Here is a 16,293-nt window from a genome sequence, read left to right on the forward strand (position 1 = left end):
TGCGTTTTTGGGCAAATTCTCTGCCCAGGGCCGCGCCCGAGCTGTAGAAAACAGCAGCCCGAGCGCAGCCCAGGCCGAGGCCCCTGTTTTGCATAAAGCAGGGTGCGCCCGAGCGACTCCTTTTGGCCGCTCGAGCGCACCCCCCCTTAGTTAAAAAAAAAAAAAAAAAAACTTGGCATTTCTTTTATTAGACCTTGATGTTTGTCTAATCTAGTTGATTAATTGTTTTGAGAGATTACAACTCGGGTCGTCACAGGCTTTCCCTGAATCCATAATCTCATAATCATAAACATAAGTGGAAAGGGCTCCGGGCTCTAAAATCTCATCCCCAATCCCGTGCTTACCACACTCACTTCAAATTCCATAAAATATTTTCTTTACATGCCCAATGTATTCATAAAATATTCTTTCATGATGCATGAACTTAAAATTTTTTCATAATTTCTTCTTTACATAAAAATTTACCCGTAAATATATATATTTAATTATTTCTCATAAATCATACTTATACATAAAAATACATGCATGAATTAAATATATATTTATGGACTATTTATTTTTCATAAACTTGTTCGAGCTGCTGACCCCTACGACTTAATCCCAAACAATCATAAAATGACCCAATAACTGAACTTAAGCCCATTAACGACTTAATCGGGCCCATTAATTCGCACGGACCACAAGTCCGTGAAAATTAATAGGCGCACTTAAATAATTAATTAAGCCCAATTTATAAAAATTTAATATCCCAAATAATTATTTAAAACTAACTTATACCCATTAAATCATAACTTAAACTTTAAATCCAAAATAAATTAAAATACCCGAGTCCAATTAATATAACTCGGACCCGGACCCAAGTAACTTAAATCACTATATTTTCAGACCCGACCCGGACCCATAGACCCGAGCCCGGCCCGAAAAACACCAAAATTCAGTAGCTTAATCTGTGCAGATTTCTGCTCACGTTCAGCAGCCAAAAATGGCTTCGGCCGCCTTGATCCGGCAACCACCGGCCGGAGCACAACCGTCACAATCTTTCTTAAGGTCTTGGGGTTCTAACCATATTATAAATTCAGCTATATTAGAAAAATAATTTCTTAAAATTGATATTTGACCTACTTCTTTCCGATGATTCTTTCATATTCCCATATTATAAAATAATTTCTAAAGTTTATCTCATTTGCATCTACATCACTATCTCGATGGTATTTTCAGTGCTTAAAATAGTATTTTCATCGGCTTATTCTTGTTGATTTTGAATTTCTTCTACTCGTTTCTTTTTCAGTTGGCAGTAAATTGAGTTCAATGAGAAGTCGTTCGTGGTTGATTTGAAGAAGGGGATTAAAGAAGGCTATGGTTCTTAGCTTGTTCTCTATCCGATTCCATGTTTATTAGTATAGCTCTATTTTCTAGTGTATTCGAATTTTAATTTTTTAATTTTGAGTCATTTGTAATACTAAAATATTTTATAATGAATTTTATTTTTGAATTTGTGTAATTTATAATATTGGATAATTTTATATTAATTTTTTTTTATTTTATAGTTGAAAAAAGACAAGGGTGGAAAAACGTTCTATTGCATGTTTAAAAACCGATGTTAAAAGCTATGTTGTTAAAAGTGTAGTCAATAGCAAACGACAACGGTTGTTTACTCCATTAACAACGGTGAAAAACCGTTGTCATAAGCTCCAAATGACAATGGTGAAAAACCGTTGTCTTTGACTGGACTTTAAACAACATAGCTTTTAACATTAGTTTCAGATCCCTTTTAACAACGGTTTTTCACCCTTGTCTATTACCTTTTTTGTTGTACTTATAAGCATAAATCGTGTGCCCCTAACATAAAACATAATTAAACATTAAAACTCACTGACTGGTAGTGCGACTTCTGAGCTCCACGTAACAGGCTAGTCACCCTCCAAGGATCGTGCTCTGATACCAAATTGAAACATCCATAACTACTAATTTTTTTTCCTTTTTTATAAAGATAATACATATAAGCCCATACATATATGTATTTATACTTAAAATAACTTTCAATAAAATATAATACATAAAATACTATTTTTTTCATACAAATAAAATATCACTGGAATAAATATTTAAACATATAATCCATGCATAAAATATCATAATTTAAATACATCGACATTATTTCTTCATGAAACCAATAAACTGGGAAAATAATAAAACATGTGTGAAAATAACTGTTTTAAATCTCAAAAACCATTGAACATAAATTGAGCATCGGTCACGGGTGAGTCAGATGCCAGGAACTCATACATCCTCACCCCGGACGGGGCCACATAATCAACATTAAATTCTTGCTCACCTGCATCATTTAAGTTTAGTGAGCCTAGAGAGGCTCAACACTCTCTATCCAAAATATCAACATGGAAAACACATGCAAGCACATAATGTATACTGTATACATATAAACTCATGTATGCATGCATGCTCTTAAAAACGTATGTTTTTTCTGAATCTTGAACTTCATCATTATCATAGTCATAAACATCATACTGTTTCATAAACATCATCGTATACATAATCATATCTTGAACTTGATCATTATACATCATCATAAACATAATACGTATCATAATAAGGCATGTCGTACTCATAAAATTTTCTGTGCAGGTTGTATCCATGATGGTGGCCTTAAACATGAACGATTGATCAATCATAAAATCCAACGTACGTGGCAGTGGAATTTTCACCTCTGTGCCGGTGGTATAACCACCTCTGTGCTGCCACTTCACCAGGGCTTTCCCTGAATCCATAATCTCATAATCATAAACATAAGTGGAAAGGGCTCCGGGCTCTAAAATCTCATCCCCAATCCCGTGCTTACCACACTCACTTCAAATTCCATAAAATATTTTTTTTACATGCCCAATGTATTCATAAAATATTCTTTCATGATGCATGAACTTAAAATTTTTCATAATTTCTTCTTTACATAAAAATTTACCCGTAAATATATATATTTAATTATTTCTCATAAATCATACTTATACATAAAAATACATGCATGAATTAAATATATATTTATGGACTATTTATTTTTCATAAACTTGTTCGAGCTGCTGACCCCTACGACTTAATCCCAAACAATCATAAAATGACCCAATAACTGAACTTAAGCCCATTAACGACTTAATCGGGCCCATTAATTCGCACGGACCACAAGTCCGTGAAAATTAATAGGCGAACTTAAATAATTAATTAAGCCCAATTTATAAAAATTTAATATCCCAAATAATTATTTAAAACTAACTTATACCCATTAAATCATAACTTAAACTTTAAATCCAAAATAAATTAAAATACCCGAGTCCAATTAATATAACTCGGACCCGGACCCAAGTAACTTAACTCACTATATTTTCAGACCCGACCCGGACCCATAGACCCGAGCCCGGCCCGAAAAACACCAAAATTCAGTAGCTTAATCTGTGCAGATTTCTGCTCACGTTCAGCAGCCAAAAATGGCTTCGGCCGCCTTGATCCGGCAACCACCGGCCGGAGCACAACCGTCACAATCTTTCTTAAGGTCTTGGGGTTCTAACCATATTATAAATTCAGCTATATTAGAAAAATAATTTCTTAAAATTGATATTTGACCTACTTCTTTCCGATGATTCTTTCATATTCCCATATTATAAAATAATTTCTAAAGTTTATCTCATTTGCATCTACATCACTATCTCGATGGTATTTTCAGTGCTTAAAATAGTATTTTCATCGGCTTATTCTTGTTGATTTTGAATTTCTTCTACTCGTTTCTTTTTCAGTTGGCAGTAAATTGAGTTCAATGAGAAGTCGTTCGTGGTTGATTTGAAGAAGGGGATTAAAGAAGGCTATGGTTCTTAGCTTGTTCTCTATCCGATTCCATGTTTATTAGTATAGCTCTATTTTCTAGTGTATTCGAATTTTAATTTTTTAATTTTGAGTCATTTGTAATACTAAAATATTTTATAATGAATTTTATTTTTGAATTTGTGTAATTTATAATATTGGATAATTTTATATTAATTTTTTTTTATTTTATAGTTGAAAAAAGACAAGGGTGGAAAAACGTTCTATTGCATGTTTAAAAACCGATGTTAAAAGCTATGTTGTTAAAAGTGTAGTCAATAGCAAACGACAACGGTTGTTTACTCCATTAACAACGGTGAAAAACCGTTGTCATAAGCTCCAAATGACAATGGTGAAAAACCGTTGTCTTTGACTGGACTTTAAACAACATAGCTTTTAACATTAGTTTCAGATCCCTTTTAACAACGGTTTTTCACCCTTGTCTATTACCTTTTTTGTTGTACTTATAAGCATAAATCGTGTGCCCCTAACATAAAACATAATTAAACATTAAAACTCACCCTCCAAGGATCGTGCTCTGATACCAAATTGAAACACCCATAACTACTAATTTTTTTTCCTTTTTTATAAAGATAATACATATAAGCCCATACATATATGTATTTATACTTAAAATAACTTTCAATAAAATATAATACATAAAATACTATTTTTTTCATACAAATAAAATATCACTGGAATAAATATTTAAACATATAATCTATGCATAAAATATCATAATTTAAATACATCGACATTATTTCTTCATGAAACCAATAAACTGGGAAAATAATAAAACATGTGTGAAAATAACTGTTTTAAATCTCAAAAACCATTGAACATAAATTGAGCATCAGTCACGGGTGAGTCAGATGCCAGGAACTCATACATCCTCACCCCGGACGGGGCCACATAATCAACATTAAATTCTTGCTCACCTGCATCATTTAAGTTTAGTGAGCCTAGAGAGGCTCAACACTCTCTATCCAAAATATCAACATGGAAAACACATGCAAGCACATAATGTATACTGTATACATATAAACTCATGTATGCATGCATGCTCTTAAAAACGTATGTTTTTTCTGAATCTTGAACTTCATCATTATCATAGTCATAAACATCATACTGTTTCATAAACATCATCGTATACATAATCATATCTTGAACTTGATCATTATACATCATCATAAACATAATACGTATCATAATAAGGCATGTCGTACTCATAAAATTTTCTGTGCAGGTTGTATCCATGATGGTGGCCTTAAACATGAACGATTGATCAATCATAAAATCCAACGTACGTGGCAGTGGAATTTTCACCTCTGTGCCGGTGGTATAACCACCTCTGTGCTGCCACTTCACCAGGGCTTTCCCTGAATCCATAATCTCATAATCATAAACATAAGTGAAAAGGGCTCCGGGCTCTAAAATCTCATCCCCAATCCCGTGCTTACCACACTCACTTCAAATTCCATAAAATATTTTCTTTACATGCCCAATGTATTCATAAAATATTCTTTCATGATGCATGAACTTAAAATTCTTCATAATTTCTTCTTTACATAAAAATTTACCCGAAAATATATATATTTAATTATTTCTCATAAATCATACTTATACATAAAAATACATGCATGAATTAAATATATATTTATGGACTATTTATTTTTCATAAACTTGTTCGAGCTGCTGACCCCTACGACTTAATCCCAAACAATCATAAAATGACCCAATAACTGAACTTATGCCCATTAACGACTTAATCGGGCCCATTAATTTGCACGGACCACAAGTCCGTGAAAATTAATAGGCGCACTTAAATGATTAATTAAGCCCAATTTATAAAAATTTAATATCCCAAATAATTATTTAAAACTAACTTATACCCATTAAATCATAACTTAAACTTTAAATCCAAAATAAATTAAAATACCCGAGTCCAATTAATATAACTCGGACCCGGACCCAAGTAACTTAACTCACTATATTTTTAAACCCGACCCGGACCCATAGACCCGAGCCCGGCCCAAAAAACACCAAAATTCAGTAGCTTAATCTGTGCAGATTTCTGTTCACGTTCAGCAGCCAAAAATGGCTTCGGCCGCCTTGATCCGGCAACTACCGGCCGGAGCACAACCGTCACAATCTTTCTTAAGGTCTTGGGGTTCTAACCATATTATAAATTCAGCTATATTAGAAAAATAATTTCTTAAAATTGATATTTGACCTACTTCTTTCCGATGATTCTTTCATATTCCCATATTATAAAATAATTTCTAAAGTTTATCTCATTTGCATCTACATCACTATCTCGATGGTATTTTCAGTGCTTAAAATAGTATTTTCATCGGCTTATTCTTGTTGATTTTGAATTTCTTCTACTCGTTTCTTTTTCAGTTGGCAGTAAATTGAGTTCAATGAGAAGTCGTTCGTGGTTGATTTGAAGAAGGGGATTAAAGAAGGCTATGGTTCTTAGCTTGTTCTCTATCCAATTCCATGTTTATTAGTATAGTTCTATTTTCTAGTGTATTCGAATTTTAATTTTTTAATTTTGAGTCATTTGTAATACTAAAATATTTTATAATGAATTTTATTTTCGAATTTGTGTAATTTATAATATTGGATAATTTTATATTAATTTTTTTTTATTTTATAGTTGAAAAAAGACAAGGGTGGAAAAACGTTCTATTGCATGTTTAAAAACCGATGTTAAAAGCTATGTTATTAAAAGTGTAGTCAATAGCAAACGACAACGGTTTTTTACTCAATTAACAACGGTGAAAAACCGTTGTCGTAAGCTCCAAATGACAATGTTGAAAAACCGTTGTCTTTGACTGGACTTTTAACAACATAACTTTTAACATCAGTTTCAGACCCCCTTTAACAACGGTTTTTCACCCTTGTCTATTAACTTTTTTGTTGTACTTATAAGCATAAATCGTGTGCCCCTAACATAAAACATAATTAAACATTAAAGCTCACTAACTGGTAGTGCGACTTCTGAGCTCCACGTAACAGGCTAGTCACCCTCCAAGGACCGTGCTCTGATACCAAATTGAAACACCCATAACTACTAATTTTTTTTCCCTTTTTATAAAGATAATACATATAAGCCCATACATATATGTATTTATACTTAAAATAACTTTCAATAAAATATAATACATAAAATACTATTTTTTTCATACAAATAAAATATCACTGAAATAAATATTTAAACATATAATCCATGCATAAAATATCATAATTTAAATACTTCGACATTATTTCTTCATGAAACCAATAAACTGGGAAAATAATAAAACATGTGTGAAAATAACTGTTTTAAATCTCAAAAACCATTGAACATAAATTGAGCATCGGTCACGGGTGAGTCAGATGCCAGGAACTCATACATCCTCACCCCCAGTCGGGGCCACATACTCAACATTAAATTCTTGCTCACCTGCATCATTTAAGTTTAGTGAGCCTAGAGAGGCTCAACACGCTCTATCCAAAATATCAATATGGAAAACACATGCAAGAACATAATGTATACTGTATACATATAAACTCATGTATGCATGCATGCTCTTAAAAACGTATGTTTTTTCTGAATCTTGAACTTCATCATTATCATAGTCATAAACATCATACTGTTTCATAAACATCATCGTATACATAATCATATCTTGAACTTGATCATTATACATCATCATAAACATAATACGTATCATAATAAGGCATGTCGTAATCATAAACTTTTCTGTGCAGGTTGTATCCATGATGGTGGCCTTAAACATGAACGATTGATCAATCATAAAATCCAACGTACGTGGCAGTGGAATTTTCACCTCTGTGCCGGTGGTATAACCACCTCTGTGCTGCCACTTCACCAGGGCTTTCCCTGAATCCATAATCTCATAATCATAAACATAAGTGGAAAGGGCTCCGGGCTCTAAAATCTCATCCCCAATCCCGTGCTTACCACACTCACTTCAAATTCCATAAAATATTTTCTTTACATGCCCAATGTATTCATAAAATATTCTTTCATGATGCATGAACTTAAAATTCTTCATAATTTCTTCTTTACATAAAAATTTACCCGTAAATATATATATTTAATTATTTCTCATAAATCATACTTATACATAAAAATACATGCATGAATTAAATATATATTTATGGACTATTTATTTTTCATAAATTTGTTCGAGCTGCTGACCCCTACGACTTAATCCCAAACAATCATAAAATGACCCAATAACTGAACTTATGCCCATTAACGACTTAATCGGGCCCATTAATTCGCACGGACCACAAGTCCGTGAAAATTAATAGGCGCACTTAAATAATTAATTAAGCCCAATTTATAAAAATTTAATATCCCAAATAATTATTTAAAACTAACTTATACCCATTAAATCATAACTTAAATTTAAATCCAAAATAAATTAAAATACCCGAGTCCAATTAATATAACTCGGACCCGGACCCAAGTAACTTAACTCACTATATTTTCAGACCCGACCCGGACCCATAGACCCGAGCCCGGCCCAAAAAACACCAAAAGTCAGTAGCTTAATCTGTGCAGATTTCTGCTCACGTTCAGCAGCCAAAAATGGCTTCGGCCGCCTTGATCCGGCAACCACCGGCCGGAGCACAACCGTCACAATCTTTCTTAAGGTCTTGTGGTTCTAACCATATTATAAATTCAGCTATATTAGAAAAATAATTTCTTAAAATTGATATTTGACCTATTTCTTTCCGATGATTCTTTCATATTCCCATATTATAAAATAATTTCTAAAGTTTATCTCATTTGCATCTACATCACTATCTCGATGGTATTTTCAGTGCTTAAAATAGTATTTTCATCGGTTTATTCTTGTTGATTTTGAATTTCTTCTACTCGTTTCTTTTTCAGTTGGCAGTAAATTGAGTTCAATGAGAAGTCGTTCGTGGTTGATTTGAAGAAGGGGATTAAAGAAGGCTATGGTTCTTAGCTTGTTCTCTATCTGATTCCATGTTTATTAGTATAGCTCTATTTTCTAGTGTATTCGAATTTTAATTTTTTAATTTTGAGTCATTTGTAATACTAAAATATTTTATAATGAATTTTATTTTTGAATTTGTGTAATTTATAATATTGGATAATTTTATATTAATTTTTTTTTTATTTTATAGTTGAAAAAAGACAAGGGTGGAAAAACGTTCTATGGCATGTTTAAAAACCGATGTTAAAAGCTATGTTGTTAAAAGTGTAGTCAATAGCAAACGACAACGGTTGTTTACTCAATTAACAACGGTGAAAAACCGTTGTCGTAAGCTCCAAATGACAATGGTGAAAAACCGTTGTCTTTGACTGGACTTTTAACAACATAGCTTTTAACATCAGTTTCAGACCCCCTTTAACAACGGTTTTTCACCCTTGTCTAGTACCTTTTTTGTTGTACTTATAAGCATAAATCGTGTGCCCCTAACATAAAACATAATTAAACATTAAAACTCACTGACTGGTAGTGCGACTTCTGAGCTCCACGTAACAGGCTAGTCACCCTCCAAGGACCGTGCTCTGATACCAAATTGAAACACCCATAACTACTAATTTTTTTTCCTTTTTTATAAAGATAATACATATAAGCCCATACATATATGTATTTATACTTCAAATAACTTTCAATAAAATATAATACATAAAATACTATTTTTTTCATACAAATAAAATATCACTGGAATAAATATTTAAACATATAATACATGCATAAAATATCATAATTTAAATACTTCGACATTATTTCTTCATGAAACCAATAAACTGGGAAAATAATAAAACATGTGTGAAAATAACTGTTTTAAATCTCAAAAACCATTGAACATAAATAGAGCATCGGTCACGGGTGAGTCAGATGCCAGGAACTCATACATGCATCCTCACCCCAGTCGGGGCCACATAATCAACATTAAATTCTTGCTCACCTGCATCATTTAAGTTTAGTGAGCCTTGAGAGGCTCAACACGCTCTATCCAAAATATCAACATGGAAAACACATGCAAGCACATAATGTATACTGTATACATATAAACTCATGTATGCATGCATGCTCTTAAAAACGTATGTTTTTTCTGAATCTTGAACTTCATCATTATCATAGTCATAAACATCATACTGTTTCATAAACATCATCGTATACATAATCATATCTTGAACTTGATCATTATACATCATCATAAACATAATACGTATCATAATAAGGCATGTCGTAATCATAAAATTTTTTGTGCAGGTTGTATCCATGATGGTGGCCTTAAACATGAACGATTGATCAATCATAAAATCCAACGTACGTGGCAGTGGAAATTTTTATCTCTGTGCCGGTGGTATAACCACCTCTGTGCTGCCACTTCACCAGGGCTTTCCCTGAATCCATAATCTCATAATCATAAACATAAGTGGAAAGGGCTCCGGGCTCTAAAATCTCATTCCCAATCTCGTGCTTACCACACTCACTTCAAATTCCATAAATATTTTCTTTACATGCCCAATGTATTCATAAAATATTCTTTCATGATGCATGAACTTAAAATTCTTCATAATTTCTTCTTTACATAAAAATTTACCCGTAAATATATATATTTAATTATTTCTCATAAATCATACTTATACATAAAAATACATGCATGAATTAAATATATATTTATGGACTATTTATTTTTCATAAACTTGTTCGAGCTGCTGACCCCTACGACTTAATCCCAAACAATCATAAAATGACCCAATAACTGAACTTAAGCCCATTAACGACTTAATCGGGCCCATTAATTCGCACGGACCACAAGTCCGTGAAAATTAATAGGCGCACTTAAATAATTAATTAAGCCCAATTTATAAAAATTTAATATCCCAAATAATTATTTAAAACTAACTTATACCCATTAAATCATAACTTAAACTTTAAATCCAAAATAAATTAAAATACCCGAGTCCAATTAATATAACTCGGACCCGGACCCAAGTAACTTAACTCACTATATTTTCAGACCCGACCCGGACCCATAGACCCGAGCCCAGCCCGAAAAACACCAAAATTCAGTTGCTTAATCTGTGCAGATTTCTGCTCACGTTCAGCAGCCAAAAATGGCTTCGGCCGCCTTGATCCGGCAACCACCGGCCGGAGCACAACCGTCACAATCTTTCTTCAGGTCTTGGGGTTCTAACCATATTATAAATTCAGCTATATTAGAAAAATAATTTCTTAAAATTGATATTTGACCTACTTCTTTCCGATGATTCTTTCATATTCCCATATTATAAAATAATTTCTAAAGTTTATCTCATTTGCATCTACATCACTATCTCGATGGTATTTTCAGTGCTTAAAATAGTATTTTCATCGGCTTATTCTTGTTGATTTTGAATTTCTTCTACTCGTTTCTTTTTCAGTTGGCAGTAAATTGAGTTCAATGAGAAGTCGTTCGTGGTTGATTTGAAGAAGGGGATTAAAGAAGGCTATGGTTCTTAGCTTGTTCTCTATCCGATTCCATGTTTATTAGTATAGTTCTATTTTCTAGTGTATTCGAATTTTAATTTTTTAATTTTGAGTCATTTGTAATACTAAAATATTTTATAATGAATTTTATTTTCGAATTTGTGTAATTTATAATATAGGATAATTTTATATTAATTTTTTTTTATTTTATAGTTGAAAAAAAACAAGGGTGGAAAAACGTTCTATTGCATGTTTAAAAACCGATGTTAAAAGCTATGTTGTTAAAAGTGTAGTCAATAGCAAACGACAACGGTTTTTTACTCAATTAACAACGGTGAAAAACCGTTGTCGTAAGCTCCAAATGACAATGGTGAAAAACCGTTATCTTTGACTGGACTTTTAACAACATAGCTTTTAACATCAGTTTCAGACCCCCTTTAACAACGGTTTTTCACCCTTGTCTATTAACTTTTTTGTTGTACTTATAAGCATAAATCGTGTGCCCCTAACATAAAACATAATTAAACATTAAAACTCACTGACTGGTAGTGCGACTTCTGAGCTCCACGTAACAGGCTAGTCACCCTCCAAGGACCGTGCTCTGATACCAAATTGAAACACCCATAACTACTAATTTTTTTTCCTTTTTTTTAAAGATAATACATATAAGTCCATACATATATGTATTTATACTTAAAATAACTTTCAATAAAATATAATACATAAAATACTATTTTTTTCATACAAATAAAATATCACTGAAATAAATATTTAAACATATAATCCATGCATAAAATATCATAATTTAAATACTTCGACATTATTTCTTCATGAAACCGATAAACTGGGAAAATAATAAAACATGTGTGAAAATAACTGTTTTAAATCTCAAAAACCATTGAACATAAATTGAGCATCGGTCATGGGTGAGTCAGATGCTAGGAACTCATACATCCTCACCCCCAGTCGGGGCCACACACTCAACATTAAATTCTTGCTCACCTGCATCATTTAAGTTTAGTGAGCCTAGAGAGGTTCAACACGCTCTATCCAAAATATCAAAAAGGAAAAACACATGCAAGCACATAATGTATACTGTATACATATAAACTCATGTATGCATGCATGCTCTTAAAAACGTATGTTTTTTCTGAATCTTGAACTTCATCATTATCATAGTCATAAGCATCATACTGTTTCATAAACATCATCGTATACATAATCATATCTTGAACTTGATCATTATACATCATCATAAACATAATACGTATCATAATAAGGCATGTCATAATCATAAAATTTTCTGTGCAGGTTGTATCCATGATGGTGGCCTTAAACATGAACGATTGATCAATCATAAAATCCAACGTACGTGGCAGTGGAATTTTCACCTCTGTGCCGGTGGTATAACCACCTCTGTGCTGCCACTTCACCAGGGCTTTCCCTGAATCCATAATCTCATAATCATAAACATAAGTGGAAAGGGCTCCGGGCTCTAAAATCTCATCCCCAATCCCGTGCTTACCACACTCACTTCAAATTCCATAAAATATTTTCTTTACATGCCCAATGTATTCATAAAATATTCTTTCATGATGCATGAACTTAAAATTCTTCATAATTTCTTCTTTACATAAAAATTTACCCGAAAATATATATATTTAATTATTTCTCATAAATCATACTTATACATAAAAATACATGCATGAATTAAATATTTATTTATGGAATATTTATTTTTCATAAACTTGTTCGAGCTGCTGACCCCTACGACTTAATCCCAAACAATCATAAAATGACCCAATAACTGAACTTAAGCCCATTAACGACTTAATCGGGCCCATTAATTCGCACGGACCACAAGTCCGTGAAAATTAATAGGCGCACTTAAATAATTAATTAAGCCCAATTTATAAAAATTTAATAGCTCAAAATAATTACTTAAAACTAACTTATACCCATTAAATCATAACTTAAACTTTAAATCCAAAATAAATTAAAATACCCGAGTTCAATTAATATAACTCGGACCCGGACCCAAGTAACTTAACTCACTATATTTTCAGATCGGACCCGGACCCATATACCCGAGCCCGGCCCGAAAAACACCAAAATTCAGTAGCTTAATTTGTGCAGATTTCTGCTCACGTTCAGCGGCCAAAAATGGCTTCAGCCGCCTTGATCCGGCAACCACCGGCCGGAGCACAACCGTCACAATCTTTCTTAAGGTCTTGGGGTTCTAACCCAACTGGATTTAGCCTCTAACTCGCACCCTACAGCCCACACGAACTCTTTTCCCAGAACTGCTCAAACTGCTCTCTATCCTGTAGCAGTCCTACTCTATTACATATTCCGACAAACTCCGAGCGCAACTGGCCGAAGAACCGGCACCAAAATCTTTCCAAGATCCAGGAGTAACTACCTGACCCAGCGCTGGTCTGAGCCAAGCCCCTGCATGGCCCAGCGAACCCATCTTCCACAGAACCCAAATCTGCGCACTTGACAATCTCATGCACCAGCAGACTTTCAGTCTTATCGAGTCACTTATGATCCTAAGGGACCCTACTAGACCCATGGATCGTGAGGCAGAAAGCTCGAACCATCCATGACCAGAAACATGCATCAAACGAGCCAACAAGAAAGAAAAAACGTGAGTTTCATGCATGAACTTGAATATTTTCATTTAAATCCACATACACATGCTTGATCATATTTTTCATGCACAAATCAGTGTACGTATTATGACTTAAATGGTGAGCAAGAATGGATTAGAAACGTGCCTTAGCTTTTAAAACCACGAAAAACGAATATGGTTGCGTAGATCGCGACTCGAACGAACGGACTCCGATTTTTCCTTGAGTTTTCTCCAAGCTTTACGTGTGGTGTGTGTATGGAGTGAAGAAATGTTCTAGGCTGCTAAAGATGGAATTCACGAAGGGATAAGAAGAAGTGGAAGGTGGATGATTGAGGGAGGGAACCAAAGGAATCCTTGATATAAAGAAAATCACATGGCAGGTGGGTCTACACGTTTTGCAATAATGGAACAAGCCATCGGCCATCACTCAATGATTTGAAATGATCACTTTAATACTACTATGTTTAATTTTCGTCCAAAAAGGTGCTTAAATTTTAAATTGTACTAAAAGCTTTTAAAATGACTTAATTATGTGAAAAATGGATTTCTAATGATATGTGCATATTAAACCTATATTTTCTCTATAAACTGAGCTTAAAATAATTATTTAGAACTCCTGAAAACATTAGGCATTTAATCTAGATGAAAAATTGTACCTTGTTCGTCCATGGTCCCGTCTACGCGATCGTAAATCGGCTTTTTCTTAAAATTTTGTAACTCTCAAAATAATCGGGTTAAATGTCATAACTAAATTTAAAACATGTAAACATGTCACATAATACTTATAAAAATCATTTAACACTTTTAACCTATTTTTAAAATAATTAATTCTCTAATTATGCATGCAGGTGTATGTAAACGAAATTTCCGGACGTTACATCTATAATCAAATATATTTCAATATTCCTGAAAAACATTCAAATAAGATCTAATATTTTTATAAATATTTTTGAAAGTATTGATATTAGATCTAATATCTGAAAATATTCTTGGAGAATATTAATTTGATTATAAATATATATTTATTGATTACTGCTCTCGAAGAAGTATTATATTAATTATCGATATTTCCGAAAAATATTTCTCTTTACATAAGATCTGTTAATATTCCAGAAGATTATTGATATGAGATCTATCAGTATTCGTGAAGAATATATATCAAAGACCGAAAATCTATCAATATTTTTCAGATTTTATATCTAAACATTCTTGAAGAATATTAGAGCTATAATTTAAAAATCTAATACTGATATATCAATATTTACAATATTTATCAATATTTACATCTAGCAACAATCCTAAAGAATATTGATTAAGATTTGTATCGATAAATGATATATCATCTAAAAATTGTCAATATATTGAAGATATTGAATTTAAATATTTCTGAAGGATATTGATGCACAATAAAAAATTTATCGATATTCTTAAATTTATTGATATAGTGCATAAGATTTGTTAATGTTCTTGAATAATATTAAAATAACATACAAATATGCTAATATTCTCGAAGAATATTGATTTATTGTGAATTATAAATATATATTTATGTTATTTTCTCGATCAACGCATATTTTAATATAATATATATTATATTTATATATTTAATTATGTTCCAAAAGCAGTATAATTCATAAGATTTATATTGATTTAAGATCTATCAATATTCATGAAGAATATTGACATAAGATAAACAATCTATCAATATTTTTGAAAATTATTGATTATGTTTATCAACAATCATGAATAATATCGATAAAGATATATCTATATATATGCATGTAGAATATTGATATAAAATCTAATTATTTTTTTAATATTTCTTGAACAATATTAACCAAAATCTAAAGATTTATCAATATTTCTACAGAATATTGATACAAGATCTAGTATATCAATTTTCTTTAATAATATTGATGCAAAATAGAAGATGCATAATATTCTCAAAAATATTGATTTAAACTTTATCAATATTCTTGAAGAATATTGAACTAATATAAAAACTCTATTGATAGATATCATGAATGATATTGACATAATATATAAGATTTGACCGTATCTTTGAAGAATATTGATCAATGATTTAAAATTTGTTCATATTCTCGAAGAATATCAAACTTAGTACTCCCGATATATTTATCAAAATTTTTGAATAATATTGATTTGAGATCAAAATTTTGTCAATATTTCTGAAAATATTGATCTATAATTAACAATAGATTAGTAAATAAAAGAGATTAATATTGAAAATCGTCTGATTGATGTGATTCATTCCCTGAAGTGAATGAACATAGTTTATATGTTGTGTCATGCGTA

The sequence above is a fragment of the Henckelia pumila genome, chromosome 3 (genome assembly GCF_033568475.1).
Source record: "Henckelia pumila isolate YLH828 chromosome 3, ASM3356847v2, whole genome shotgun sequence".
NCBI classification, from domain to species: domain Eukaryota; kingdom Viridiplantae; phylum Streptophyta; class Magnoliopsida; order Lamiales; family Gesneriaceae; genus Henckelia; species Henckelia pumila.